This window comes from Astatotilapia calliptera, chromosome 15, assembly GCF_964374335.1.
Source record: "Astatotilapia calliptera chromosome 15, fAstCal68.1, whole genome shotgun sequence".
Classification (NCBI taxonomy): domain Eukaryota; kingdom Metazoa; phylum Chordata; class Actinopteri; order Cichliformes; family Cichlidae; genus Astatotilapia; species Astatotilapia calliptera.
In genome coordinates this window covers 20,270,918-20,279,962 of record NC_137436.1, presented here as the reverse complement: position 1 = coordinate 20,279,962, position 9,045 = coordinate 20,270,918, and the positions used below count along the sequence as shown (strand labels likewise).

Sequence of the window (9,045 nt, the reverse complement as noted above, 5' to 3'; positions counted from 1 at the left end):
ATGTGGTGTGCAGAATGTAGACCCACTCGCAGGATTTGGGAAACAGGAATAAACTACAAAATCAGCTTTAATGCTGTAGCCTGACAGTATACAAAAATCCAACACACTTGCAAGTCAGGAGCAGAGAAAGTGAAAACTAGGAGACACAACCGCGAGGAACAAATTTGCCATAGAATGCCAGTATTGGCAGGTCCACCACTGGCACTCTGTGCTTTTCATAGATAAAAGCAGGTTCACATCAAACACACATGACAGATGTGGAAGGGTCTGGAGAAGCTATGGAGAACATTTAGCTTCCTGTAATATCAGTCAGTGTGACCTCCAGGTGTTGGATCAATGATGGTCTGGGGAGGGATATCCATGGAGGACACATAGACCTTTACAGGCTGGGAAACAGCACCCTGACTGCCTTTAGGTCTTGAGATTAAATCCTTAATACTTAAACCATTGTCAGACTCAATATTGGTGCAGTGGGTCCTGTGTTCCTCTTGGTACATGACAATGCCCAGCCCCTTTTTAGTGAGAGTATGCAGGCAGTTTCTAGAGGATAAAGGAATTGATACCACTGACTGGCCCTTATGGTCGACTGACTAAATCCAACAGAACACCTCTGAGACATTATGCTTTGGTCCAGCGGATGCTGCCAGGTTACCAGTGATGGCTCGGTCTGATCTCAGAGGAGTTCCTGCAGGACTCCTTTTTCCTATTGAGATCAGATGTGTTTTCAAAATGTTCTTTTAATTCTTTTGAGCCGTATATCAAGTTTGCATGTAGATATCAATGTGTTAAGCCCATTTGAACATTAACTTAATGGTATAACCAGTGTAATCCATCAGCATCTCTCATGTCTTAATGACACAGCTGTAAAGTTGCACACTCAGCATTTGTGTCGACCTTCCTTCCCAGTTTCAAAAGGGCTAAACTTTATTAACAGTTTATAACCACCTTCCCCTTCTTAGACTGATTGCTGATGTTAGTTTAAGTGAAGCCTCATAATGGAAAGTATAAGTTGATTCCAATATGTTGAACTTGCCTTATAGTCCAGGTCCCGGTCTACTTTAGAAATATTTATTGTGTGTATTGTTACAGAGATCAATCACTCATGTTTTCTGGTCACACTATTAACCATTTCTGAAGCCTGTCCAGTCACAGGAAGCATTTGTACTGTAAGTTTGTTAGTCTTTGCTCCTTCTTGCTGATAATTTGATGTCTACTCTTCCACCTTCTGCCTGCTTGAATAACCTTCAGTCTTTTACATTTTATCTCAAATGATTTTCTATTACTGTAACTTGCTAAGTAAAGCTAACACAATTCAGACTTGCACATTTAGAGCAAATAATTTAAAACGCACATCAGCAATGTGTCTGACCTGGGTTAGACACATGTCAGATACTGCCAGATTTTATGAAGAGATTTGGAAAATGGAGGGAAAATGATATGATACATTAAATTTATTTTCATTACTGGGAATAAACAGTTAGTGGAAACTGATTAATACGAAGGGGTCAAATGCAGACTGTGTGAAAGGGCCATGGTTTAACGTTTGCTTGAGAAGAATGGAGAATCAGGGATGTTTAAATGTACTTTTGTTTCAAAGAAGGTTTTTACCATAAAAATAAGAAAACAGAGCTTGTGAAAAGCAGGTTCAGGATATTATTTTTCTGAGTAGCCCATAGTTGGCTGCTGAGCAGTACTACAGCTTCTTAAAAGAAGTTAGACTGGTGAGAATAAGAATAGCCATTTACCAATTTGAGCAAGTCAAAGTGCTTCGAATTGAAATGCATGACCCCATCCATTGAGGGATGTTGTTCTACTGTCAGCAGAGTGTGGCTGGATTTAAAGCAGAGCTAGAAAGTGGTGGGTTGATTCATTGTATTCCTCAGCTACAGTACCCCCGAACCCAATAAACCATACTGTGATACCAAATAAGGTCCAGGTTTTTCAGATTTTTACTCTGTTTGCTTGAAGTAATCTCACAGCCTTTAATTAAAAGTTGCCCAGTGATTAAATGCCTGCACACATGCACTCTTACATACAACGTTGCTCTTACACAGTTTCCCTGGTCGACGTTCCTTGACAGAGGCCATTTGCTAAATCCTAATGGAATTCATTAGTTTCTTCATTTGTGTTCCTGGAGGCTGGGAAACCTGATGATGCACAGTTAATCACCTCTCGGGCCTGACCAGCAGTCAGTCTTTGGATTGTGCAAGCAGATATGTAAAAATCAGTTATTTTTAAAATTTTGAGACGAATTTATTCTGTACATGCATATGGTAAATGTAAAAATACATGCATACACACACTCACATAGTATGCAAACAAAAACAAACAAACCCAAAACTAAAAAATTAGATATGCACTTCTAAAAGCTTTCCAAGAAGAGGGAGACTGGGTCCCCCGCCTGCAGCTGGACCCAGAAGGGGGGCTTGCTGTTGAACATGTGGTGTTTGGCATTGAAAACATTAGGTCAGAACACCAAAAACTTGTAAAACAGATGATTAAAAATGTAGTAGTAAGAAAATGATATCTGGTGGTTTGAGGATCTGTCAGAGTATTTTTGCTTTCTAAGATTTTATTATTCATATAATAATCAGCTAAGAGTGTTTATATTTCTGTTCTGTACTCAACCAGCTGCATATTTTAATTGCTGGCTCCCTACTTTATAACGGAAACTGCTTGCCTTCAAATTATCAGTCTTTGCCTTCTACATTGTCACTGTTTGCCTTCACACTAGCAGGAAACCGCCACCCACGAGTAAGAAACAACCTTGTAGAGAACACGAAGTTTTTTGATAAACCACACCTGTTTTCTTGACAAGATAAGGATGATATTTCCTTTTTTGTATGCTTCATGATGTGTATAAATAAAGCCAGACTGCACCAAGGAGGTGTGTGAGTCTCTCCCTGAGTCTCTCACCCGTGCACGTTTAAAACTGCTCTAAGTGTCTGAGTGATATTTCATTGCATCTGAGTACTTTGATAATAGAATATCTTTAACATTTAATTGGTCCTTCGAGCCGGATTGGACATTGATATTTTTTCAATGCTCCAATAGGAGACCTTCGTCAAGTCCTGACGTCGTGAGAAGCCCACGCTGTCGACTCCTCTCCAGGCAGAGGATAAAGTCCAGAGACGTGACGTTCGGGTTCTGGCCAGCGTTCTTATAAGAGGTCCACGACTTCAGGGGTTGATGAAGGAAACCAAAGCAACCACACAATAACTCAGGTGAATATTTAGCACTCACTCACATCTTGCGCAAAACGACTGAGGCAACCTGTGGTCTGTACATTAAATAGTTTCCCGTCAATGTATGACAGATTAATTAAGTAACATTCTCGTCTGAAAAAGGACTGGTAGAGGTTACAGCTCGCCTGAAAGAGGGCTTGGAGCAAGTTTAATGTCAAAATACGACAGGATAGTAACATTCTCGTCTGAAAAAGGACTCGTAGAGGTTACGAAGCAGCTCGCCTGAAAGAGGGCTTGGAGCAATGTAGAAAGACACAGTGTTGCCCAGAATAAAAAACTCATTACGCGTATAATCTGTTGTTTTACTGTTTTGTTGGTGGAGTAAGTTGATTTTACAGCACATTAAGGAGGCTGAACTACTCCACCGAATTGTTTACCGTTGGTTGCTCGAGTTCTGGTGGAACGGGAAAAGGTTGTGTTTCATCACATAAAATTGACACCGCTTTCAAGGCTAGCTTGAAAGTAGAAGGCCGTGTCAATAGCCTCTCCCATTCCTCGTGCCAGAGAAAGCACCACGGGTGTGTATGTGTGTGTGTAAACGCAAATATATTTATAAATAAATAAATAATAATAACAAGAGGAAAAAATAATAATGGGTAATAAATCAACAAAACTCACTGCTGACGAGCAGTGGCTAGAGAAAAAATGTCCAGGCGCCGGACAAACTGCAGTGACTGATAAAACCCTTATTAAGTGAAAACTAGAGATCAAAGTAGTTTAAAAAGGTTGGAAACAGACCTCAACGAATAGATATAAATATAAGAAGTACAAAAATAAAATAAATAAAGACAAAATTACATTAGAACTTATTTTTAATGTATTGAAACTAATAATAGGAAGGATAACAACCTGTAAACTTATATTAACAATGAAACATAGTTGGCAAGACGTTCATGCCCAGAATGTATAAAATAAATAAAAGGAAATAATTCACACGAAAACCTTTTAAAGAAAATAGAGAGATGCATAAGGTACATTAAGGCTGTGTCATTGGTCAGCCAAGGAAAGTGTGTGAAAAGGTAAATGTCTCCAGCTTGGGAAAAGGTGAAGCTGCAGATCACCCGAAGCCCTTGATGGACACAAAATAAAATATAAAATATATAATAATAAATTGCTTGGTTAGACATGCAACAGAAAGAATGAAAGTGACCGAAGGTTGGATCTGAGATGAGGCAAACAGAAGACCAGTCTAAAGAGTAGGCACAAACCTGTTCAGAGAAGAAGCAAATTTGTACAGATTGGATGAATTCTAAGTTATCTGTTTGCTGAGTAAGATGATCCCAACTATTAAATTGGCTCAGTAGTAGTATAGTAATATACACTTTTATATACACTGATAAAATGTTGTAATATACTGTTGTTATTATATGGAAAGAAAAAGATGATAATAATAAGAAGTAACCTAGTCAGTATGATGTGAGATGGACAATTGTTATGAAGTAGTCTGCATCAAGCTTAAGGTTTGCTCAAACTCAGTATAATGACATAGGAGATGAAGAAAATAAAGGAAATATCTAAACTACTTAGGTGCATAGAGGCACTTGACATGCTTGAAAACCTGGATAAAATATTACTGAGATATAGAGCACATCTATAGTAACAACTAATAAGCCAAACCCTGTAGACAACAGCTAAAGTTACAGGATTGTGAAGCTGAATTAAATATGTGGACACCGCTAAGTTGATGAGCATGTTACACATTTTCTTTTATTTTTTTTATTTATTTGTTTTTAGAGCAGAAACTGCATAAAAGCCAACACATGCAGCTGTCTGTGAGCTCAGTTTTCCCTCACATGTCTGCTCTGTTTCAGTAGCAGCATTTTTCTTTTTGGGTCCTGACTCATGTATGTTTTCGGTTTTGTTTGATTATTTTATTTTGTTGATTTGGAAACAAATTTGTGACAATACTTGTTTAAAATATGTAAGATGTGTGAGATGTGTGAATTCTTTGAAAAACTAGAAATTATCTAAAAATGCCTCAAGTGAGAATGTAATGTTCCATCTATAGAGAAGAAAAAAAAATCTTGCTGGAAGTGATCACCTTGCCAAAACAATTGGCACTGTGCACATGTGGAGCACATCAAAAAGACAATTATATTGTCACAAAAGGAAATAATTTTGCAGAACAAGCAGCAAAACAGGCTGCAAACAATCGGCAGAGCTACTAGAAACCAACTACTGCCTACAAATACCACTTGATGTACTAAAAACCGAACAACAAGCTGCAACAATCACTGAACAAAACAAGTGGCTGAAATGTGGAGTAAACTGAAAGATGACTTAATGGTCTATGATGGAAAACCTATATTAACAGAGTCATTACACAGGACAGCGGTTGTAGTGACACATGAGGTAAACACCTGTGTCAACAGGAGGGAGATATAGTATAGATAAACAATGCAATACACACTATAAATTTTGAAACTTTAGCGAATAATTCGTAAGAACATGCCTATTCTGTCAAAAAACAAAAAACAAAAAAAAACAACACAACTCACAAGGAAACCCACATGGATTTTATTGAACTTAACGAATGCCAAGCATCAAGATATGCTCTAGTAATTATAGATGTATTTTCAAAATGGCCAGAAATCTATCCAGTCAAAAGAGCAGATGCAATATCAGTGGCAAAGTGTTTATGCAATCACTTCATCCCCACATATGGCATTCCCAGTCTGATAAGGTCAGACAATGGAACACATTTTGTTAATGACATCATCAGCAAAGTCTCTGAAGCTCTAGGATTTAGCATCAAACATCACTGTGCATATCACCCACAAAGCGCAGGATTAGTGGAAAGAACTAACGGCACAATAAAACAGAGATTAAGAAAATGCATGGAAGAAACAGGAAGACCATGGCCTGAATGTCTAGGCCTAGTAAAGATGTGGATGAGAATAACACAAGGTTCTCAGAAACTTACACCTTTTGAAATCATCCACGGGAGAGCGTTTCCATTGCCAATTACCAGTGAACCTATTAATAAATCAATAAGGGAAACTACCCTAGCAGAATGGATGACTAAACTGTTTGAAAATAAAGAGATTGTGTTAAACAACCAACTGCCGAGTGATTTCTCTCCAGTGTCTTGCAGGTTACAACCAGGTGATTGGATCCTGATCAAAGTACTCCAGAGAAAGAATTGGAGTTCACCAAGGTGGGAGGGCCCATACCAAGTCCTACTTACCACACCCACCGCCTGCAAAATAGCAGAAAGACCATCTTGGATCCACCACAGCCACTGTAAAAAAGTGAGTGACAATCCAGACGCTTAGACGCCGGCTCCCCTGGCTTCTAGGTGATCTATTGGTGAAGGGAAGGGCTGATTGGGTATATCCCGCCCTTTTTTTACTTCTCGCCAATAGTCTACTCACCAGAAGTCTAGGTGTGCCTGGTCATCATGAAGACACTTGTCCTCCTAGTGGCCAGCATTGCGCTCCTAGTGAGCCTACTAACACTCACCCAGATGAGAGGAAATAAACAACACCACCTGCAAAAAAGATGGACACATGATAATTCGCATCTACGTGACCTGAACCAAGACCATAACCACCCATGGATGAACAACGCGTGGTATAGATATGTGTATGATAGAACACGCACCGACAACAGCACGGAATGCTATGTATGTTCACATATGCCAACAACAGCCGTACACGCAACAATATATGGAAAGGCACCTGAACTTGACGAAGCGATGTGTGTGTTCAACAAAGCAACAACTGGCAATTGCACACGCAGAGATTTGATGGCAACAGGACTGACCCTAAAAGGTCAAAGCACAAAGAAAGAAGACCTAATTCCATGGTGTAGTGACACAGACGTCAAACGTGTCACGAAACCACTTTCACAACGACGTATCCTAATTGAACAGACAACCCCTTGTGCCTACAATCTGACGAACTGGAACTACACCTGCAACGAAAAACATTGGGTAAACGTCAAAGCCAACAACACAAAAAACAAATCATTCGCCATAGTTTTGCCGCCGGACATACAGCACCCAATGTGTTTCAACTTCTCCGATGGAAACAGGAAACTTGGACGAAACCGCAACTGCACACAGACACTTGACCTGACCCAATCCAAAGGAATACACACCTTCAAAAATTGAACTTTCTGGGTCCAGGGAGCCGCTTGGGCCTGCGGGCCTAAAACCTACTTCATGCTCCCACCGAACTCCACCGGTCTGTGTGCACCAGTACTAATTTCAGACCACACCTTCAAGATCACAGCAGAGACACACACGTCAAGAGCAAAACGTGAAGTTGCTGAAGTCACTGAAGTAATGCCACATGACTCAATCTATGGATCAGATGTGCCCAAGAACTTCAAACTATGGACTGATGGTCAGAAAGTCCTCCACTCCTTGTTCCCTTGGGTAGGAGTTGGGAAAAACATGCTGAGGATCGAGACACTTGACTATCGATTTGGACTGTTCCTAAATGCTTCAATGAAAATCAACAAAGCGCAAAATGAAGAAATCGACGCAATACGCATTGTAGTGATGCAACACAGAGTCGCACTAGACATGATTCTAGCTGAAAAAGGAGGTTTGTGTGTATTGTTTGACACTACATGTTGTACATACATCCCAGACAACATACACTCACAAAACATGACCGACGCTTTGAACACCTTGAGAAAGATTAAAGATGCTGAACAACAAGACTATGTCACAAGCACTGATGATTGGTTGACATGGTTACTAGGTGGTTCATGGAAGTCCCTTCTGATTAAAGGACTTGTTGGAATAGCATGTTTGCTTTTACTGTTATGTGTTTTCACAACATGTGTAGTACCCTGTCTGAAGAAAATGGTATCAAACATGGTGACAACTTCTATCAATGCTTATGTGATGATGTCTCAAATGGAAGAAATTTTGAAAGATGATCCATACAGTAATGTTTAGTTTAATTGAACACAGGACTGTTTTATGACGTTCAAACCGAAAATGTTTAGACAAGAGGTTATGAACTGACAAAAATAACAGTACTGTCATGTAAGAAATCTAAACAACAGGAGGGAATGTCAGAGTATTTTTGCTTTCTAAGATTTTATTATTCATATAATAATCAGCTAAGAGTGTTTATATTTCTGTTCTGTACTCAACCAGCTGCATATTTTAATTGCTGGCTCCCTACTTTATAACGGAAACTGCTTGCCTTCAAATTATCAGTCTTTGCCTTCTACATTGTCACTGTTTGCCTTCACACTAGCAGGAAACCGCCACCCACGAGTAAGAAACAACCTTGTAGAGAACACGAAGTTTTTTGATAAACCACACCTGTTTTCTTGACAAGATAAGGATGATATTTCCTTTTTTGTATGCTTCATGATGTGTATAAATAAAGCCAGACTGCACCAAGGAGGTGTGTGAGTCTCTCCCTGAGTCTCTCACCCGTGCACGTTTAAAACTGCTCTAAGTGTCTGAGTGATATTTCATTGCATCTGAGTACTTTGATAATAGAATATCTTTAACAGGATCATAAATGTTTTTGGTATTAATAACTAGAAACTGAATACTTTAAGGCTTTGAAATCTGAAATATTCACCCTGACTCTGGTGTGGTAAAACAAATAAATTAAACATTTTTCTCTATTTTCTAATATTTTACCTGACAAAAAAGTGACTGTGAGATTTATTTAAAACTATTCACATCTTTAATATGGGTATCCAGCACTCTAACAGCAGAAAACAAGGACAAACCCTTTCAATCTGATCTTTCTGACTAAGCTAAGAGAGTGATGAAATACATTGTAATAAAAACAATAAGTAATAAAAATTAATCTACTAAGCT

The 9,045-nt window shown here is 39.0% G+C and overlaps 1 long non-coding RNA gene across 1 annotated transcript; it reads left to right on the top strand.

The window, feature by feature from the left end:
- The first annotated feature begins 2,548 nt into the window (after window positions 1–2,548).
- Window positions 2,549–8,666, top strand: LOC145420397 (uncharacterized). The gene is made up of 2 exons (XR_013901698.1): window positions 2,549–3,224; window positions 6,330–8,666. It is a non-coding gene; the product is annotated as an uncharacterized LOC145420397 (long non-coding RNA).
- The last annotated feature ends 379 nt before the right edge of the window (window positions 8,667–9,045 follow it).